Source organism: Macrobrachium rosenbergii, chromosome 28, assembly GCF_040412425.1.
Source record: "Macrobrachium rosenbergii isolate ZJJX-2024 chromosome 28, ASM4041242v1, whole genome shotgun sequence".
NCBI lineage: Eukaryota > Metazoa > Arthropoda > Malacostraca > Decapoda > Palaemonidae > Macrobrachium > Macrobrachium rosenbergii.
In genome coordinates this window covers 21,720,001-21,741,862 of record NC_089768.1, presented here as the reverse complement: position 1 = coordinate 21,741,862, position 21,862 = coordinate 21,720,001, and positions in this window count along the sequence as shown.

Genomic DNA, 21,862 nt, shown 5'->3' with positions numbered 1-21,862 from the left:
CGTTCTACGAAGCCACGGCCCACGCCTATGGTAATCTCTCCCCCACCCTCACCCCCAACATCCTGGGGCTCCCCCTACAATCCGCCCACGTCCCGTGGTCTTCCAAGCGTAGTTGACGTCAGGGCCAACATAATAGCACTGGTAACTTTACAGTATTTTCCCATGCCCTTGATTAGGACGGGACGCTAATAGGGCTGTTTGCCGCGATAACTAGGCGTTGTTAAGATTGCGTCTCCGCTGGTTCTCGGTAGAGAGACATGCGTTGTTATGCGTAACATGAAGCGGGGTAGAAATGGGAAATAAGAATTAGATTATTTGTCTCAGTAAGTACGTAGCTGCTTGTGTTTCACTGGACAGTTATGAGCCAAGTAAACTTCATTAAGTACTGATGGTGAGGATACACACGCACACACTCGCAGACACAGACACATACACACACACACACACATACATACATACATACATACATATATATATATATATATATATATATATATATATATATATATATATATATATATCAAACAAATTATTATCATTTGTAAATTTAGTTGCATTTTCAAGTAAAGTTAAATTCTTCTGGCATGGCATATATATATATATATATATATATATATATATATATATATATATATATATATATATATATATATATATATATATATGTGTGTGTGTGTGTGTGTGTGTGTGTGTGTGTGTGTGTGTGTGTGTGTGTATACTGATGTCTTTTCCCCTCTTAAGCGGATGACACAAGAAAAGAATGAAGTTGCTTGACCCCAGCTGATGCTGGTATTCATACAGCGGAGTTTGACTACTGGTAACAAATGTCATTTTAATTTTCACCCATAGCTAAAAAATGAAAATTAAAAGGATATTGAAAAATTAAGATTAGTTTCTGATAATTCATATAAGAATGATGATCACTGACTGAAATAGTGAAATGTATTATCAGTTAATTATCAAGGTTGTTACATTACTATATAGAGTAACCGTCAACCAAATCTTATATGATTAGAAGAGTATTATCAAATCATGTTTAAAATAGTGAGCCTTATCTATTACAGCTGTTCCCAGAAGCGTAAAATTAAGCCATTCAGCCCTTCCCATGAGTATGAAAATTCCCCTTCAGGCAAAGCTCGGTGAGAAATAATTGGTTATCACAAACCATTTACATAAATACAAAACGAAGATTAGCCACCAAGCCGGTTGTTCACGAACGAATTTTAACCATCTTGCTAAATATGAATGTAATAATTAACCACCAAACAAAACATAAATTATTAAATTCAAAACTGGAGAACTGTGAAGTCTATTGGGTGTCTATATAATTTTGTTAAGAAGCAAATCGTGAGTGCAAAGCCTTGCCCCCAAATGGGTAAGGATATGAAGGACATTGTTTACATGAATGTAAGAATTATCCAAGATATTAGATATGTTATGTGTTTCATAAAATACTTAAACATGTAATTGATATAACTGACAACGAAAATAGACTAAACCCATGAAATTAGATAAGATTTATAAGTTTTTCGTACGATACATAAGGATGTAAATGCTGTGACTGACGATACTGCCAAGTAAGCAAAACACAATATCTGGTTATTAGATAGATCGTGTAAACCCCCCAAAATAAACATTGTGTTCCCTCTCTTAACGATGCGACACCGCCGAATCACTCGCGGGGAGGAAAAATGAGGTAATTTACCTGATTTGGTTTAATAGAGCAATGAATGCTAATTGTCGAACAACTTTGAGAGTTCCTAAGCGAGTTTTACTTCGTTTGCCCGAAACCTTATTCCGCTGGTACAAGGCGATGTTTAATTTCAAACACTGACGAGATTCAAATATAGTTGAATTTCGTACTATAGGTAACAGAAGTTTTAGTAACGAAAAGGATGCAGAAAAATATCTGCAAAACTCTGAACATCCACTGACGTTAAAGGAATTGCCAAGTCTGGAACAAAGTTTGTGAATGTTTAATACGGATAGCCCAGGGTTACGCAAACACGAGGAAAGGAGCGAAATATATTATAATTTCAGAGTGCAATATTTTCATTCTGTTTTTTAGGAGATATAGAAAGTTTTAGAATCTCTCTCTCTCTCTCTCTCTCTCTCTCTCTCTCTCTCTCATTTCATACCTCAATTCTCAGCAAGCGTTTCAGCGTTCCGTCAGTGGAAATCTTAAACTCGTGACGGCACAAGGTGGAATGTTTTGTCTAGACTCATAAATTGTTACGAACACTGAAAATAAATCATTTGAAAGTTTATCATTTTTCTCATTTTGTGTTATTCTGCACATCTCTTTACCAGTTCTTGGAAACTGCATAACCCAAAACTGCCGCTGCATCAATGTCAGTTTCCCCAGTGCACCTTGCGTGGTGAACTGTAGGCATTATTTAATCTATTTTGCAGCTTCCCTACGGCCCCTAGCTGCAACCTCCTTCATTCCTTTCACTGTACCTCCGTTCATATTCTCTTTCTTCCATCTTCCTTTCCACTCTCTCTTAACATTGTTTCAACATTATTCTCAGCGCTGAATGACCTCATAGGTCCCAGCGCTTGGCCTTTGGCCTAAATTTTATATTCCAATTCAAAGATATCAGTTCCTGAGAAGCGCAATTAGACTTGCCATCATGCTGAAAAACATTATACGCCGAAAATAAGGAAATATTTATCATGGAGTTACCATCAACATCTCGGAATAAAACTTAATTATATTAACAAGTGAATTGATAAATAGTCTTTCATAAGTTTCACTGATTTAGCAAAAGCATATATATATATATATATATATATATATATATATATATATATATATATATATATATATATATATACCAAGCTCTATGTCTTACCCACAAGTCTACCCAAAGTACGTTTCATATGCTTAATATTTCGGCAGTAACATTCTGCAGACGTGATATCCAATCAATCTGAGTTTCTTGCATTCCTGGTACCTCGTTAAAAGAATTCTCACTCCTAGTTATAGCATCTTCGTCCATCATAATTCGAGTTACATTCTTGCAAAATACCAGGAATACCTTACTTCATTTACGACAGTTGTCCAACATCTGTCACTCTGGCCAGCTTCTATCTTTAGTCATTATGTAAATGGCAGGATTCTTGGCAAGACGTGGACAAGCCCCAATTATTTCAGGTATGTGAGATGAATCCACACTGGCAAAGGTCATCGTAATTCCTTTTGATATGTTTGTCGACAGACCTTCCGCTAACAATGCGTCTTCCTTACATATGATTCCTCTGCACAGCAGGATGAATCTCTCACCGATATGAATCTCACTAATATGGTCTTCAACTTTTATTTAAGACTTAATTATTTTCAAGCGTGTAATCACCTTGGATGACCCCTACCATCAGTTAGATATCTCTTCCTAGATTAAGGCAGCCAGAATTTCTGAGATGATTTGTCTTTCGGATGTCAGGCTCTTTTAACGGTCTCCGTGTTCGTCATACAACCCTTAGGCCGGGTATTCACGATCTTATTTACCCAAGATTGTATCACATGGAAAGATATTTCCTTAGCTTTTATTATATGGTTTAGGCTCAGAACGGTCTACAAATAGCGCTGCAGGATCTAGCAACGAAATGAAGTAGACCTATAGATAGTTCATTCATACTCTGGTCCGAGTGGCTGAGATCCTTCCTAGACGAAATCCAGCGGCGAACTGTCAAAAAATCGCTGCTTACCCATTCACACATGCAGTCACCTGTCAGTCGGTCTGAAGAACTTTGGGTAATTCCATCAGTTCATCCGTTCTGGCGAGTGGACTGACTCCGCCCATAAGCTGTTGTCTACGCGTAGGTTTTAACGCCAGATTCGATGAACTGACAGATGAAATGACAGGTAAACCTGATCAACGATGGTAAGTCGTTCAAAGTAAAACAGCCCAATTAAAAAGCAAGCAAATTAGCGCTCTAAAAATCGTTTGACGAACATCGTTAATCCATGAACGATCATCGTTGAGCGATAATCGCACCGAGCAAAACCTACCTTTAGACTAAGGTAAAATCTCTGTTAACGAATTCGTGCGTTTTTGATGCTACAAAATATTATCTACAAAGAGCGACGTTACTAAAATGACATGTAACGGTCTCCCTTTACTTGGACAGCTACAAAAATCAGTTTCCCATGACCACTGAAAACCTGGAGGTACTGAGGAAAGCAAAGGTATTCATATCCCGAGTGTCATTTTCTTTTGCAATTTCTTTGAATGGTGGCGAAAAATTTCACCGTGGCAGAGGGACCCACCACATCTGGTGCTTCCCATGAGAGAACCGGAGGACGCTTAAATACAAAATGGGTTTCTTCACTTCTTTTACAGATATATATATATATATATATATATATATATATATATATATATATATATATATATATATATATATATATATATATATATATATATTCATATATATAAATTATATATATATATATATATATATATATATATATATATATATATATTCATATATATACATATAAATAAATAAAGACAGAATCCACGAAGGAAAGAAAAACAGTAAAGTACTGCAAGTTCTTTCGACTTCTTGTCCTTTACTTAGTCTGCCAAATAAAGGAAAAGAAGTCGAAAGGCCTTGCAGTACTCCATTGTTTCTCTTTCCATCGTGGATTTTGTCTTTATATATATATCCCGTTCCACATTTTCATGATTCAGTTTTATATATATATATATATGTGTGTGTGTGTGTGTATATATATATATATATGCATATATATGTACGTGCATATATATTGGGATAGTGAAGAAAAACTGCTGAGATTAGAGAGAGAGAGTTTGAAAATGTTTGCAAAACGAGAAACTTTGAGATTAAGGTTACAAGGGTAAAGAGAAACCAGGAAGGTGGAGCAGTGAATGTTATTATGGATGTGAGAAACACAAAGGACGTGCAACAGAGCATGAAAGGCAGCAGACTGAGTGCAAAAGATGGGAGTAAGCTAGGAGCGTCTGTGAGAGCCATCGTGAGAACGTATCAAAGGACTGTTGAACCGCCTCTCCATTATGGAAGTTGAGGTGTGAATACTGAATACAAATGAAAGAAAGAAGCTGGGAGCTATAGAGATGAATTGCTTATGCAGTGTTTGTGGTATAAGAAGAAATGAAAGGGTGAGGTATCGGGAGATGCATAGAAAGGTAAGATTAAGTGAGGGGATGGAACAAAGTATTTTGAGATAGTCTGTGTGTTTGTTTTTTGTTTGATAAGTTATTCTTATTGTTATTCAGTTAACATTTTCTCGTCCCTGTCTCTCCTTTTATTGTTATTTCCTGTAGGCAACTCGCTTTGCAGACTGAAGGACTTCCAAGCTTGATCCGTACGAATGCTTGTCCACTCTAAATAATAATTACGATGTGAAAAACAATAAAATCCTCGATAATTTTTATATTTAGGTATGTTCAGTTCTAAGCAGGGCCCTTTCGAGAGAGTGATCGGCTTTTGTTATTAGTAAAATCAGCTAGCCGAATGGCGACAAGCAACCAGTCATATGCCATGAAAGAGCAAATCTTATCCTTTAAAACTGTTTATACTATTTGTTTATACAATCATTCGTCTTTGCCGGCTAGGCAGAGTTCGGAAATCCACACCAGGCTCCCTACTCTCTTTCACGCCATACCGCACTTAGGGCAAGAACCCTTTCTGGCTTAAGGGCTGCTTGATCTCAACCAACCACCATGCAATCAGAGGTTCAAAAACAATTTAATTTGAATTTAAAAGAAAAAATCTGTGGTCACATCGTTACCACTTATAGAGAAGGAAATTGAATGGCGTAAAGCTTACGACTTAATGCTTTAAAATGATGGAAAACAGATGACAACAAGAACGGTAAAGAGAGAAAATAAATTGGAAAACTGATCTGTAAGGGGCATAACTAGAAAATCAAACTGAGTCAAGGAAATGACCTACGGACATTAAACAAAGGGAAGAAGTATTCGACTAACTGGTATTTGGCGTAAAATCAGATAGCGTGCGCCATCTAAAAAGAGGCATTGGACGAGAGCCTAAAGAATGCAAAAATAAAAAATAAAGAAGATTGCAAAAACCACTTTGAGAGCCGCTAACTGAATGACACTAAGCTCAGAATTAAATGAACGAAATACCCAACCACACCGCGTAAAACTCCCTTGTCAATGGCCACCTCAAAGACCATTAAACAACAAAAGAACTAGATTCGAAATGGGAGTCTTCCTCCCTTGCAAGAATAGTCTAACGAAGACTGAAGGAGAATCAGACGATATGAAATTTTGTACGGGGAAGCCTGACCGAGTGACCCAAAATGAAAGAGAATTGGATTTAGCAAACTCGAAAATCGCATTTACGTCAATTGTCATCACACGCGGCCCTAAACCCCCTGTGCAGAGGCGGAAACCCCGAAAGTAAAAGCCGAGTAAAAGATGCATTCCGGCGCTTGCCGTTAAAGGGAGATTGCTCGAAATCAGAGACCTTCTTTCATGTATATTTTTTTTTAAAGAAGAATTTCCTGAATTAATGGTGGCCTCCAGAGAAATAATGGAATTATAGTTGATGCAGTATTCATACTGTAGTTGCTGCCTCAAAGATGAACCTTCTGCAGACAGTTTAAAAGCATAAGGTATTCAAATATTATCACGTATATGTCTGTTAAAATTCACTACTTTTGAATTTTCTCACCCTCTCAAGGAAAAAAAATACAACATTTCAATTTCATTTTTTAGAAAATATAGAAAGCTGCAGACAATTTAAAAGCATAAGTTGTCCAAGTATTATCACATATATGTCTGTTAAAATACACTACTTTTGAATTTTCTCACCCTCTCAAGAAAAAGAAAAAATACAATATTTCAGTTATATTTTTTAGAAAATATAGAAAGCTGTAGAATCCCCCCATCCCTCGCTTGTAAAAGCATTACAAATATCAATGCCCAGCTAGTAATGTAAAGAAACTCTCAGTCTCTCAGTTCTTCCTGTGCAAACATTCATTCTAATAGCTTCAGCTTTTGTTCTCATAAAGGATGGCTGGCCCAAAGATCTCCTCATACATTCTAGCTTTTTTTTTTTAGCTGATAGGTAAGATGGGTGAAAGAAGAATAAGGGCAGTTAGCTAGCTAACCATGTTAGGGAATAGTTTTGAAAGTTAAGTATTTGTAAGAGTAATGTAAAGTGTGGTTTAGCCACAATTTTATTTAGATAAAGGTACAATTTTTCTTACTATGGCCTTAATATTAACATATTACAAAAATGATTTTGCACTGCATTAACATAGTGAATTGTAAAGATTATATATTTTAAGTTTTATTTCTTAATAGTATAATTCTATTCAGATAAGGTTGCTATTTTTCTTATTCTAATTTTGGTTCTTTAAAACTGTTCTTCAGCAAGAAGGATACACACTGAGCCAGGAGACATTGACAGCAGACGGCTTATAGAGTCTTTCACCACTAGAACGAAATAGTTTGAATGAGTGGCTTCACTGAGCATTAAATCTCATGGTGCGCGCGCAACTTTTGCCTTCTAACCCGCTTCTCACCATTGCACTTGTCTTTACTAACATCGAAACCTTGCTAACCCTTTGTCTCCATAGCAATTTACAAAAAAAAAAAAAAAAAAAAAAAAAACCAAACCGGTACCATTACCCGCATATTTATGAGAACAAATGGGCAAGATATGTAAGATACAGACCTTGAAAATGCATGTATGTACGAACATATGTAAGATATATAAAGTACATACAGATATTAAAAATGTGTTTACATGTGTAAAATCCATTGTATATGAGTATGTAGGTTAGATATATTACCAACATACCGTAATTACTGAAAATGGCGGTAGTATGAGACAAGGTCGAGAAAGCCCTTACAATAGAGACAATACGTACGTATTGTATGTATGTATGTATGTACACCCATCAGAGCTAGATGACCTTTCTCACTTTGACCATCAACACTGGATGACTACTCTCTCTCTCTCTCTCTCTCTCTCTCTCTCTCTCTCTCTCTCTCTCTCTCTCTCTCTCTCTCTCTCCCCCTCAGCCTCTGGATGACGCAAGCATCCCCCTCCTCAAGCAGCGTTTCGTTCACCCAGCCAAGCAAGCTCCCATAATAAAAGCCACAAAGCATAAGTTGTAGAAAGAACTGATACACGGCAAACTCCCTTATCCTGGCGGGGCGAGAATGTGTCACAGGGAAAGAAATTGTTGCTAAGGAGATTGAGAGGCGAGGACTGAGGAAGGCAGGGACACGAGGCAAAGGTATAGAGGAGGGGTTGGAGGAGGGGAAGGGAAGGGGAAGAGTCTCTGGCTTGAGGAGGAGGAAAAGGAGCAGGAGAGGAGGAGAAATAGGAGTTAGGAAAGGAGGCGGAGGAGGAAGAGGAGAAGGAGTAGGAGGAGGGGAGGAGGAGAAGGAAGAGAAGGAGTAGGAGGAGGGGAGAAGGAGGAGGAGGTAAGAGAGGAGGAGGAGGAGGCAGAGGAGGTAGGAGGGGAGGAGGAGGAGGAAGAGGGAGGGGAATTGTCACTGGTTTGAGGAGGAGAAGGAGGAGTTAGAAGAGGAGGAGAAGGAGGCAGGAGAGGAGGAGAAGGAGGAGGGGGTAGAAGAAGGAGGAGGAGGAGGAGGCAGAGGAGGTAGGAGAGGAGGAGGAGGAGGCAGAGGAGGTAGGAGAGGAGGAGGAGGTAGGAGAGGAGGAGGAGGAGGTAGGAGAGGAGGAGGAGGAGGAGGAGGAAGAGGGGAGTTGTCACTGGTTTGAGGAGGAGGAGGAGAAGGAGGAGTTAGGAGAGGAGGAGGAGGTAGGAGAGGAGGAGGAGGAGTTGGGGAGGAGGAAGGAGAGGAGGAGGAGGAGGAGGTAAGAGAATGAGTGGGGATGGGATAACGGGCGAGAGAGAGGAGAGAGAGAGAGAGAGAGAGAGAGAGAGAGAGAGAGGATGTAAAAGATATCTAGGACAGTGTGAGAGATAGGATAGAATAGGAAGGGAGGAGTGAAGGAGAGGGAGGGAGGGAGGGAGGGGATTGCATAGTGAGGAGACAGGCAGGCAGGCAGGCAGGGAGGAGGCGGGGGAGGGAGGTAATATGTGAGCAGTAGAATGGATGGCGCCGAATTTCAACCCTAAAAGTATTTCCTAGTTGATACTCCGGCGCCAGTAGGGTAAATGGGTTGGCATGATGAAGGTAGGGGGTTCTAAGGAGGGTGTAGGGAGAAGAAGGAAGGAAAAGAAGACATAAAAAAAAAAGAAAAAATATGAGGAAGGAACAAGACGTCGGAAAGGCAACAAGTGGATAAGACTTAATTGGAATTATTGCAAAGGCCATTGGAGATTGCACCGGCAGACGACTGAGGAAGCATAACGTGACAAGGAAAGCAACGTCTCTAAATGGGTCAATGGGATAATAAAGCAGTGAGAAGGTGCTTGCTTGTAAACGCATGAGCAAAGCCATAACCTCTGTATGTGCATGTGTATGGCGTCTTTGCACATTCATATTGAATGTAAGCAAAAATACCTTTAAACTGTATGAGCTTATTTAGCATTTTTGTTTATAAATATATGCATTTATTTTTCTCATTTATTAACAATCTTCAGTGTATAATATTTACATTATTTTCATATTTTCCTAATTACAACAATAACCTTAATAACAAAAAATTCTATCAAATTCTACAAATTACTTTCATATTCCGTAACAACATTTTTTTTTTTAGTTAGATTTTCAATGTACTTACTTGCAAAATTTCAAACAAATGTATGCATTTATTCGTGTTTAAAATGTCCACACATGCGGACGAGCGTGTCTGTAAATAGTGAAAGAGATTTTCATTCGGTGTAAACAAAACAAAATATGAACCTAAATGTGATTTACATTTACAGTAAATGACTTCGCTCCCAGTTGAAACAATGGAAAAATGCAAGAGGGAAACAAAGGCTAAATGATCTACCTGTTCAGTGTTAAAAGAATACCTGGAATCCTAATTGATTGTCGGCTTTTTGTGCCACTGACAAGACTTAGATTTTATCCGACCTAAAATTCCATTGAACAAAACCATTTAATCAAAATGAAAACATTTAGCTGCTTTTCGTCGAATTCATTGTAAACAAAACACGAACACTTGATTCTTTACGCTTTCTAATCCTCAACATTTCTTAATTTTTCTTAATTCTTTAACGAGAGAGAGAGAGAGAGAGAGAGAGAGAGAGAGAGAGAGAGAGAGAGAGAGAGAGAAGTGGTTTTATGCATTTATCAAATATATTTTTTCATATATTTACATTTACATACTATAGAGAAGAAGAGGGATGTATAAAGAAAGAGATTATTTAAATACGGAAGGGTGCCATGCTGAGAGAGAGAGAGAGAGAGAGAGAGAGAGAGATAGAGAGAGAGAGATTATGTATATATGAAATATTTTTTTATATACTTATATTTATCTACTATATAGAAGAAGAGAGGTGTATATAGAAAGATTGTTTAAATACAGAAAGATATACAGAGAGAGAGAGAGAGAGAGAGAGAGAGAGAGAGAGAGAAATTATGCCTATATAAATGTCTAAAGAGGGAAATTTTTCAAATACGGAAGTGTCTCATAATATACATTTTCATGCAGAGAGAGAGAGAGAGAGAATATATAAATTAACGAAATCTTTACAGAAATATGGAGAAACAGTAGTGTCTTGATAGCGTTGCAAACTTCTTTCACACTGAGCAAATGTAAAATATTTCCCGTCTCAATCATAGCGGAAAATCTGAAATTCCCAGTTTGTAAACCACTATTATATGCCGTGGATACCTTTTGTATTTGGGTGGATCTGTGTTTTACTTTAACACAAGCAAATCTGTAGCCAGATTTAGGGATTCTACAGTAAAATGTAAATAAGTTATAACTCGAGTTAAACTGTAAAGCAAAGATGAATTCCGATGCCAAAATTTTTAAATCCTTGATATATCATATATATATATATATATATATATATATATATATATATATATATATATATATATACAGTAAATATATAGATGTGTGTGTATTTATATATATGTATTTATATATATAAACATATATGTGTGTATATATATATATATATATATATATATATATATATATATATATATATATATATATATATACTGTATATATATATGCATATATATACAAAAGAGAGAGAGAGAGAGAGAAGCTCGGAAAATTGAATTCTACAGGGACACACTTTCCCCCTCTCTAACTAAATACAGTGCCTGCGTAGCATCATAAAAAACAGTTATAAAGGGGAAGGCCTTTTTTCAATGATTACGTAACAATTTTGTTGTGTGTAACTGACAGCACCCGTTGGTTTTCATCGACGTGTTTCTCTGGTTTTCTGGTCGTCCATGCCAATGTTTTGCTTTCGTGCTGTTCTTCCTTTTGGTGGATGTAGAAAAAATTGAGATTTTTAAATTCCAGCAAATATATTGTCATTTAGGGTCTACCAGTGTTAAGTGAAATGACCAGAAACTTCTCACTGAAAAGGAAGACAAAAAGAGAGGCAGAAATTGAAAATACAATAAAAAAAGTAAAAAATTTTCCGAAGTTTCTTAGGCGCAATCGAGTTTTCTGTATAGCGTATAATGCTATACGAACTATCAGTTACAATCACGCAACGCTCAGTTACTCCTCAGATGATGTCGAGGAAAGCGCACGATCCACGACTAACTTTAACCTTAAATAAAATTAAAACTACTGAGGCTAGAGGGTTGCAATTTGGTATCTTTGATGATTGGAGGGTGGATGATCAATATACAAATTTGCAGCCCTCTAGCCTCAGTAGTTTTTTAGATCTGAGGGCGGACAGACAAAGCCGTCACAGTAGTTTTCTTTTACAGAAAACTAAAAAGACGAATGACTGATATAAATATTCTAAAACATCAATAAGTTCCAATGTAAAGTCAGTTAACCGCAGGCAGCCGTCCTTAGAGTTTAGCAAGACGAATGTACTTTAGGTAGTTGAAATCTTTTGTAGTAAATCTAATTCTTTTATGCATAAGGTCGCAATGCTTTCGCCCTCAACGTTTTTATAGAAACGGTGATTCCTCTTTCGTGAGGTTATTGTCCTCTGCCATGATGGAAAACGTTGCTTCAGCTGATCTCGGAAATGTAAGCTTTGAAAGTGGACATCCAGCGCAAATGATTCGTAATTTGCACCAAAAGATAAAACGCAGATTGCACGTTATTAATGCATATCTCCTGACGTTAAAGTAAACCTTTTTTTTTATATATAGATAGTCAACACTTTCGTTATTTAAATTTTTTTTTCGCTCGTTGTCCTTTAAAACCTTCTTGTTCCTGCATATCATTTACTCTTCTGCTAATGACAGTTTTGATTAGATTAAACTCTGTTCAACACCTGTGAGGTGTACAGGCATAAGCGTGGTGGAAGAGGAAGGTCTTAACAGAATGATTTTGATCGTACCTCAGCAGCAAGATTGCGACAGAGTTCCCAAAGTTCTAACAAGACAGACTGAAGAAGAGGCTTTCCCATATCGCATCATATTTAATCAAAGCGTAGCTATGTAACGTATTATCTCTCCCCCCCCCCCACCCCACTTGCATCCCCATCCTGAATTGTTTCGCTTCCTTGAGCTACGCGACTTATGTCATAGTCTTCTCCTAGAGGCCATTCTTCCTGATTGATTACCGTCTTCCACCTAAGGTTTTTATCCAACGGTTTTTTTCTTATCCTACTTCGAAGTCATTGCCCCCTGGCGTCTCAAGTTTTCTCATACGCCAAGCGATCTAGTCAAGAAAGCAGATTCCCCTTCCTTCTCCCTCTTCAGTCAAAACAAATTTATTCTAGTTAATTTAACTAAGATTCGAGAGTAATGATGCATCTACCAGTACTGCAATGCCGTCTTGTTTACTACAATTGACTACGAAGATCAGCGTGGTGACGGGAGAGAAAGGCGTAACCAGATGCCAGTCTTGCAGCGGAAGGAAGCTCTTACTCTCCGAGACCAGAAGGTCGAAGCTTGGTGACTCGGGCAATGCGGTGTTCCTTCCCCCGAAAATATCGGCCGGTTATTAAAAATTCTTTTTGTTAATGAGAGCACAAAGGGCTTCCTCATTTACACCTTAACGTCGGGGCTGAAGAAGAAGGAGAAGGAGAGAAGTTCTTCTCTTTCTTCTCCAGCTCCTTCTTTCTCCCCTCGCAGGAGATATAATCAAGGATGTGGAACAAACAGACAGTTCCAACCGGCGCTTGTTTCCTGAGTGGCTGAACTGCATATGGGCTGCCATCAAGTTAGGTCGGGGAAAGAGGATTGTGTCTGCTTAGCACTTACGTTATGGGGGTCGACGCTCCCTCGCCCTTTTCCTCGGCTTTGTATGGTGTTGTGCTCGCGAGACAGTCTGCTTGGGTGCATGTGTGTGTAAGTAATATAGATGTTTCTCTATTCTTTAAGGGTGAGTGGCTCGCTATTTTCCTACGTGATCCGATTGATTTTTATGGATCTTTCCTAGACAGTGACCCCCAAGGGTTTTCGGTGGTCATTATCTAGGACTAATATTTCTTGGGAGACATTATCTTTATGATATTTACAGCCTTTTGTTTATGTTTTTACGGTAATCCCCAACGGACTTTTACTAAATACGCCGCTAAGGTGGATACATACCGGGTTAAAACCCTTGGGGGTCACTATCTAGAAAAGATTCATTTTTGTTATTAACGCTTTTTATTTATTATGTTAACATTGAGCCGTTTCTCTTTTTACACAGGGTGGCTCCTGAAAAAAAAAAAAAAAATGCAACCGTCACCACACATTCATACTTTAACTGCTAAGTCATGGAAGCACCCCTTGCGCAGAAAACTTCCAAAACAGTAGCAGATTTTTACACTTAATCGGAAAGCTCATCTACACGTATCACATACACACAATCCATTCGCCTCCAATTTGCAGCAGTCTTGCCCTATCCGGATTGTAAGACTTTTCCTTTCCTGGATCTATTTGCTTTTCATTTGCATTTACCATTCACACTGTATTCACATAAAGGAAAGTTGGCTCAACAACCCCTTAATACTTTCCTACCATTACTTCTATAAACGCTCCCAGTCTTTTCCCAATATTTTGTATACCTTGCTAACCTTCTTTCATCATTTATTCTTTGGTGGCTAGCTGGTTTGAATGCGGATCCACTGATTTTGCTTAGCCAACAGAGACCTAACCAATTCTCTCGTCCCACATTTATCCGTCATATTTACTCCCAAATACCTGCATGATTCAACGTTGTCATTTTTTTCACAATCGGTGTTGACATTATTGCTTCTTTTTCTCGGTTTCCATTTTGCCTGAACCATACTCTTGCTCACATTTAGTCACTGCTTTCTTGCAAAGATTTTCAAAATCTTGAATATTTTAATAAATTATTGCACGTCTGTAGGCTAATGTTTCACTAGCCATTTCTATGACAACTACAGGCAACATGCACATTGTTGACCCATGAATATTTTCCTGAAAACAAAAGCAACTATTGTGAGGAAGTAAGTGTAAAGGTTAGTCTGCCCTGTTCATATGCTTAAATATGTACATTCACCGAATTAACTAGTACAAGTGATATCTGTACGCATCACGTCAAATCACTTTCATCATTCATTTCGGTTCCGTTTGTATAGCCAATTCACGATCATAAATAAATTAATCTCCTGGCCTATTTATCCATACACTGTTTACTATGAAAACGGTCGTGTTATAATTTCTCTTAGATAACATCCAACCTATGAACGGAAGTCAGGCACATGTCGCGCCTTCCGAAACTGAAATTAATTAACTAGCGTTATCGTTAACAACGGAGATCCCTCTTAGATATACTTAGACGGAGGCTCTGTCGCGACTGAAAAGGAATTGAAGCCCGTAGAGGAAGCGAGGTTACGAAGGAAAATTAGATGTTAAGTTAGACGTTAAGAGGACATAAACTAGGTAACGTGAGTGGGAAAATGGGGCGAAACGCGAGGGAGTGAAACATGATGTCGATGGAGATAGATGGAGAATTATCAGCAGAATGGTTCCAGCCCTCCTGGAGTGAGGGATTACCTCGTCGAGGTCTCCCATTGAATAAAAAGACTGCAGAGAGAGAGAGAGAGAGAGAGAGAGGGTGAGTGTGGGCATTGGAGGGGAGGGCAAACATTCCCTTGAATTATGTATAGGTTTGATAATAGTTATATGTGTTTTTATGATGATCTAGCACACTATTACATTACAGTATGTTAATTACGAATTATACATTTTTTTTATTAAAATGGTAAAAAGAAAAGCATTCCTGTAAGTCTATACATATAAATAATTTTAGTTTTCCCTTTGTTTTTAAAGAGCAAGTTGAGTGAAAATGTAATTGCAAGTTATGGAAAATACAGATTTTGTGGATATATATATATATATATATATATATATATATATATATATATATATATATATATATATATATATATATATATATATATATATATATATATATTAGCAAACTTCTTCCCTGTCTGGCTAGTACAGTTAGCCTCGTATTTTCGGGGACCAGCGTTCGCTCCTCGTCAATGGGCGAATAGTGAGACTGTCTGCTAGATGGTTACTGCTATGAGTGATGACATGTTGGGGGGTTGGGGTTACCCGGCTGACATCCGCCCGAGAGGCAACAGCCTGTGGAAGGACTGAAACCAACAACTTTAACTTTAACTTTAACTTTAACTTTAATGGGTGGCTCCAGAGAAAACCAAAACAGCAAATGCTGCAACAATCATCCTTTAATTTCTTTTAGCAATACTGAACCCTTTGTACAGAAAGCTTACCCATCAACACCTTCGTATCAGCAGCATGTACACTTGCCTACGTACACTGTGACACTCACCTCTGTTCCTCATATATGCATGCGGCTTCTGAGACCCCTTTGCTCCAAAACTTTTCCCACTCAACCCAGTTTATATTTTCTTGCCTCCCACGTCATCACTTCCACTTTTTACTTACGTTTTAATGGCCAAATGTCCTCCGTTCTTTCCCCATGACCAAACCACGTAAAACATCGATCTAGCTTTTCACCTATGCTAACCTGTAATGCATTTTCAGTCACAAAGGTCAGAATTTAGGGGCAGCATAAGTCAAGCGCACACATGCATACGCGCACACACACATCCATCTCTCTCTCTCTCTCTGTACTGTATATATATATATATATATATATATATTTGTTGTTATATTCCTTTTTATTCATTCGTTATCTCATTCCTGCTGTTTGTAAGCTATGCAGTGAAAACTTGTTTAGTAGGTGAATAGCACTTTAAGCTAGCTCTTTCAGTTTAATAATAATAATAATAATAATAGTTTTATGTATTCAATTATTCTCGTCACTGAAAAGGAACCCTTGAGACAGTGAAAGTATTAGATTTCTTATGAACTATCATTTCGTATTTTTCAATTTTTGGGGGCCGTTTCATCATTGTTTCTATTCTTCTTGATTGATAAGAACAAAAATAGAGTCGGTATGGAAAATTCAGTTTTCGGAGTCAGAGTAAACAAAAGTCCATTCTAACCAACAGTTTTTGAGATGAGCTCTCCGAAGTTATTTGTTAATCCGAATGAAGTCTGATGGAAACAAACACAGCGGTGTTTTTTCATGATTGCATATGCAATCTACGGCTCTTGCAAATATGGCAATAAATGCGCCGAAATACCTAGAAAAATAAATATGGAAATAGATCGTTAGGTCGACAATGTAGAGGACGTTCTTATTTTAACTTGTCAGTCAATAAACTGTGATATTTGCTGTGCTGTAAATAACATTATTGACGTTATTCTTTGTAAGTTGATTGATAATATTGTTGAAAAAATAAGTAAGTGTTACTTTATTCAGTCTCCAACCATGGCATAATGATTTACGAATATATGGGGCTTTTGTAACCTGACTGATGATACTGTTGAAGGAATAAATACTTTATTCAGTTTCACTTATGACTTTGTAATCATTTACGAATATACTGGCAAGAAATCCCTTGTGGGATCAGTTAGTACCTTCGATCAAAAAGAGATAAGGAAAAGAGAAAAAGGGGAAACTGTTTTGTTAGTCACTTAAAGAAAGCCCTAAGCCTTCAATTTCTTTCTCTGCTGTCTTATATCTTGAACCTCTTATCGCCCCTTTTTGTTCCTTGAGTTGTACAGTTAGTTAACATCGCAGTTTTTCACTCCAGGTTTATAATGTTCTGATTTTTTTTTTTCATTTTTTTATTTCTAATTATTGCTTGCGCTGAAAGGAAAGAACTTTCCCTGAATTCAAAAGAAAATATGTGGTCCTTACGTGTAATCTAATGGTGGTCGTTTTGTTGATAGAAATGCCATTTTCAAGGAAAAGTGTCCAATTCTTATGAGATCTTTCTCTTCCAAAACAGAAACAGAGAGAGAGAGAGAGAGAGAGAGAGAGAGAGAGAGAGGGGAGAAATAATGAATCTGTGCAATCTTCAGATTGCCTCTGCATTGTAATCCACAGGGTCGATGTCGACGGAGATTATGTAACGCGTTTGTTAAACTGTTTCGTCTGTAACCTGTTATGTATATGACCTCAACTGATCTCTAACAGCGAGACAAGAAACCATGTAATTAACAACCACTTGTATTGTTCTCATTGTTCGAAAAATGAGTTTCTCTTCATTACTGTTCTTGGTGTTCATTAACGGTCATGATGATGATGATGATGATGATTAATTATTATTATTATTATTATTATTATTATTATTATTATTATTATTATTATTATTATTATTATTATTATTCAGAGAACAAGCCTGTAAGTGCTATTGACTTGAAATTCAACCTCCTAAGAATATGGTGTTCATTTGAGAGAAATTACTGAAGATACTTTAGGTAATACAAGGAAGTAATGCATTGCATCTTAATTGGACTTTTGAGGTTCTAATTGCACAACGTCCTCTGGGAAACTTCCTCAGCCCAACGGTGTGAGGAAAAGAAGACCTCTGGAACTAAGAAGCTCTACAGCGTGGCACATTTACTGTATATTGGTGCTGCTGTTCAGCAAATGTGGTCTCTCCCGGCAGGAAAATTCCTTGTTAAAGTACAACTGATGAAAATTTGACAAACAAGAGACCATCCGTCGATGGACCAAGTCATGACTGCTAAAGGAGCTAAATCTCTGGCAGAAGCAGACATCCACACTGAAGAACCGTATTCCATCTATTTATCTATTTTTTTTTTTTTTTTTTGATAAGTGGTATCTCATCTTTCTGTATTTCCCTTTACTTTCTCTTACTTCTTCCTAATGAACACCATATTCTTTGGAATCTTGAATTTCAGATCAATGGCCCCTGCACGCTTGGTCCATATGAATGGGTTTCATCTACTGAATAATAATAATAATAATAATAATAATAATAATAATAATAATAATAATAATAATAATAATAATTCCAGTAAAGGAGGGACAAATAATTTAGAACAGGTAGTCTTGATTTTATCAGTTATGAATATATGATGGCATACGTATAATACCTAACTAACGTGTGGCATTTGCTAACAATTTCATTAGAGGTTTCTCAAAAGTAAGATGTGAGTCAAAAGATACACCAAGTATAGTCAAAGCTTCAGAATCGTTTAGCAGGGTCACATCAGCATGAAAATCCCATATACTGTATGGGAAATACTACTATGGAAAATACTATATGGTCCAATCCCAATATTCTACCTGGTTACTTTGAGAGCTCGGTGAGCCCCCTTTTAGTTTTCCGTAAAAGAACACTATTGTGACGGCTTTGTCCGTCCGTCCGCACTTTTCTGTCCGCCCTCAGATCTTAAAAACTACTGAGGCTTGAAGGCTGCAATTTGGTGCGTTGATCATCCACCCTCTAATCATCAAACATACCAAATTGCAACCCTCTAACTTCAGTAGTTTTTATTTTATTTAAGGCTAAAGTTAGCCATAACCGTACTTCTGGCAGCATCATAGGTATCAACAGCACAGGCCACCACAGGACCGTGGTTGGTTGAGTTTCATGGGCTGCGGCTGTACAGAAAACTCGACTGCGCCGAAGAAACTTCGGTGTATTTTTTATTTGTTTATAAATTACACAAAATTCTTAATTAATTATGTTCTAAAGAATAATGTTGGACATTGAGAAGGTTATAACAACATCTATGCCTGTGATATGGCAAGTTCAGTTAATCCTGTTGGGTACTGAATACCCTGGCTATTAAATTATTCATTCTGAGAGTAATTAGGTTGAGAAATCATATTTACATATCGTAAACCCCATTACCTAAAGACTCTCTCTCTCTCTCTCTCTCTCTCTCTCTCTCTCTCTCTCTCTCTCTCTCTCTCTCAAGCAAAATCGTGCTTTTTAAGCACTTTCCTGATGTAGCAATTGCTTTGAGTGCCCTTGCCCGTGCGAAATGTGGTCGGTTGTGCTCTAGAGAGGCATCCCAAGAACCTAATAACCAGAGAACAATTATTACAGACTCTTTCGTATTTTAATCAACTGTAATGTTTCTCACAAAGATGTTTTAATCTCCTGTAATGTTTCTCAGAGAACTAAGCGCATTTCCAGATGCCCTTTTTTTTCTTTTTTTTCCCTCGAAGCGTTTTTTGTTGTTTCTCAAAAGACCTCCTCAGCCTCTTTACACCGAGAATTTCTGACCTTTAGGAAAGAGTCAAGACGAAACAAAGAGAAAAAACGAAGAGACTGAGATGGAAAAGAGGTCAAGGAAAAAGTGTAAGGGGGAAGAGATGAGGCAGGAGTTAGCGAGCCATTAAGATTATTGAGTGATTTGGTAAAGTGATCGCCTGGCACATGCTACGAAACAAAAGAGAGAGAGAGAGAGAGAGAGAGAGAGAGAGATTGAGGGAGAGAAAGAGAGAGAGAAAGAGGAGAGAGAGAGAGAGAGAGAGAGAGAGAGAGAGAGAGAGAGAGAGAGAGAGAGAGAGATTGAGGGATAGAGAGAGAGAGAGTTCATCCATGGAATATGTCAACCAGTACAAATTATAGAATGAATATTGACCTTGAACAGACATTGATATAGGACAAATAATATATTCTCAATCATCACTGATCATGGAAAGATGTTAATATAGAACATGTAATGTTTTCTGTTAACTTTCTAATCAGCAGTAACTTAGAAAGCCCATGAGAATTCTGAAATGAAGTTTCTATCTCGCCCACACTGGTACAAAACTCTCATTTTACCTAAAAAAAACTTGCACGGGCAATGATCAGGCATAAAAATGGAATTTATTCATAAGTTTAGAAGATATAAGGAACCAAATGCTGATGGGCTGTCAATCCAGGTCTGGAGAACTGAATGAAATTCATATGGTCATTACCGCTAAAGGGCTTAGCGACTCAGGTCAGCATCATTATGGCTTAATTGAAGGCAAAGAATATGTTTCTCATCTTCTCCTTTTTCTCCTTCCCGACCAATCTTTTCTCACGATATTCCTTGATGACCATTTACTCCTATACTTGCTTCTCTCTCTCTCTCTCTCTCTCTGTTAGGGAATCTAGAGGCGTTATGGAAACCTGTCCGCTATAGCTTTCTGATTATCAAAGCTGTATAAGTCGAAGTCATCCCTGTCGAAGGATGCAGAGTTTGTACTTAACTAAGATACTATTGACTGAACTGACTTCGGGATGATAAAAGTAACTGATACTTCTTTTTGGATACGTTATTACTAACCTCTGACATACACTCCATATAAAACGCCGTTTGAATACTAGGCCACGGCGTAATAAACCACACATTAACGTGGCAACGAGCGCTTTTCAATTAAAAGTACATAATTCATGTGGTCACAGGTGTGGTGTCCATTCTCGTGCGTATTCATACCTATGTCCTGAATCCGTCTGAACAACGACGCAGTTCCAGAAGATATACAGCAATTAATGCCCTTACCTTTGTCATTCATAACCGTTATTGAAACCCAAACAAGTTTCGCCTGTGACCTTTCTCTTCCTCACTCTTACAACATAAGCATGAGAATAGAAATCACTCTCGCTATTTCGGGGGGCTTGTTTTATGATATGCTCTCTCTCTCTCTCTCTCTCTCTCTCTCTCTCTCTCTCTCTCTCTCTCCATCAGCATGGATTCAATTACGGAAGCACCTGTCTACGTCACCACAGGCTATCTTTAGTTCTGTGATATACGTCACAGCAACAGCAAAATTCTTTCAAATCCCCTGTAGGTGTTCTATACTTAGTTTCTCTCTCTCTCTCTCTCTCTCTCTCTCTCTCTCTCTCTCTCTCTCTCTCTCTCTCTCTCTCTCTCAACTGAAAAGACCTGTGTACTGTTACTGATAGGAACACAGTTCGATCACCGACCTGGGAACAGCATAAGCGCGATGTAGAAAATGCAACTAATTCTCTGCTAACTCGAGCTGTTCTTCGTGTTCGTGGTCGTCCGTCGACTGTTGTGGGTAGCAGCTGAGGTGCAGAGAGAGAGAGAGAGAGAGAATAGGAAGGTCTCACAGAGATAATCTTCATAGTCACCAGGTTGAAACCACTTGTAAGATATTCTCTCTCTCTCTCTCTCTCTCTCTCTCTCTCTCTCTCTCTCTCTCTCTCTCTCTCTCTCTCTCTCTCTCTCTCAAGCACTCTGTAACGCAATGTTTCCACTTCCTTTTTAGTTATAGTCACTCTGTTTCCTTGCAATTGTGTAAGGTAAGATGCTTATAATCATGGCCAGCCAAATTCTTTGGAAAAAATGTAATTTAAATTTGAACGACTGAAAAGGAAACCTATAGATATGTTTGAGAAATACATAATATCACTGAAGCATCGAATTTAAAATTTATTAAGAGCCCTCTACCACATAATTCTCTTTTTCACACTGGAGCGAGATTGAGGGAATATATCAATATT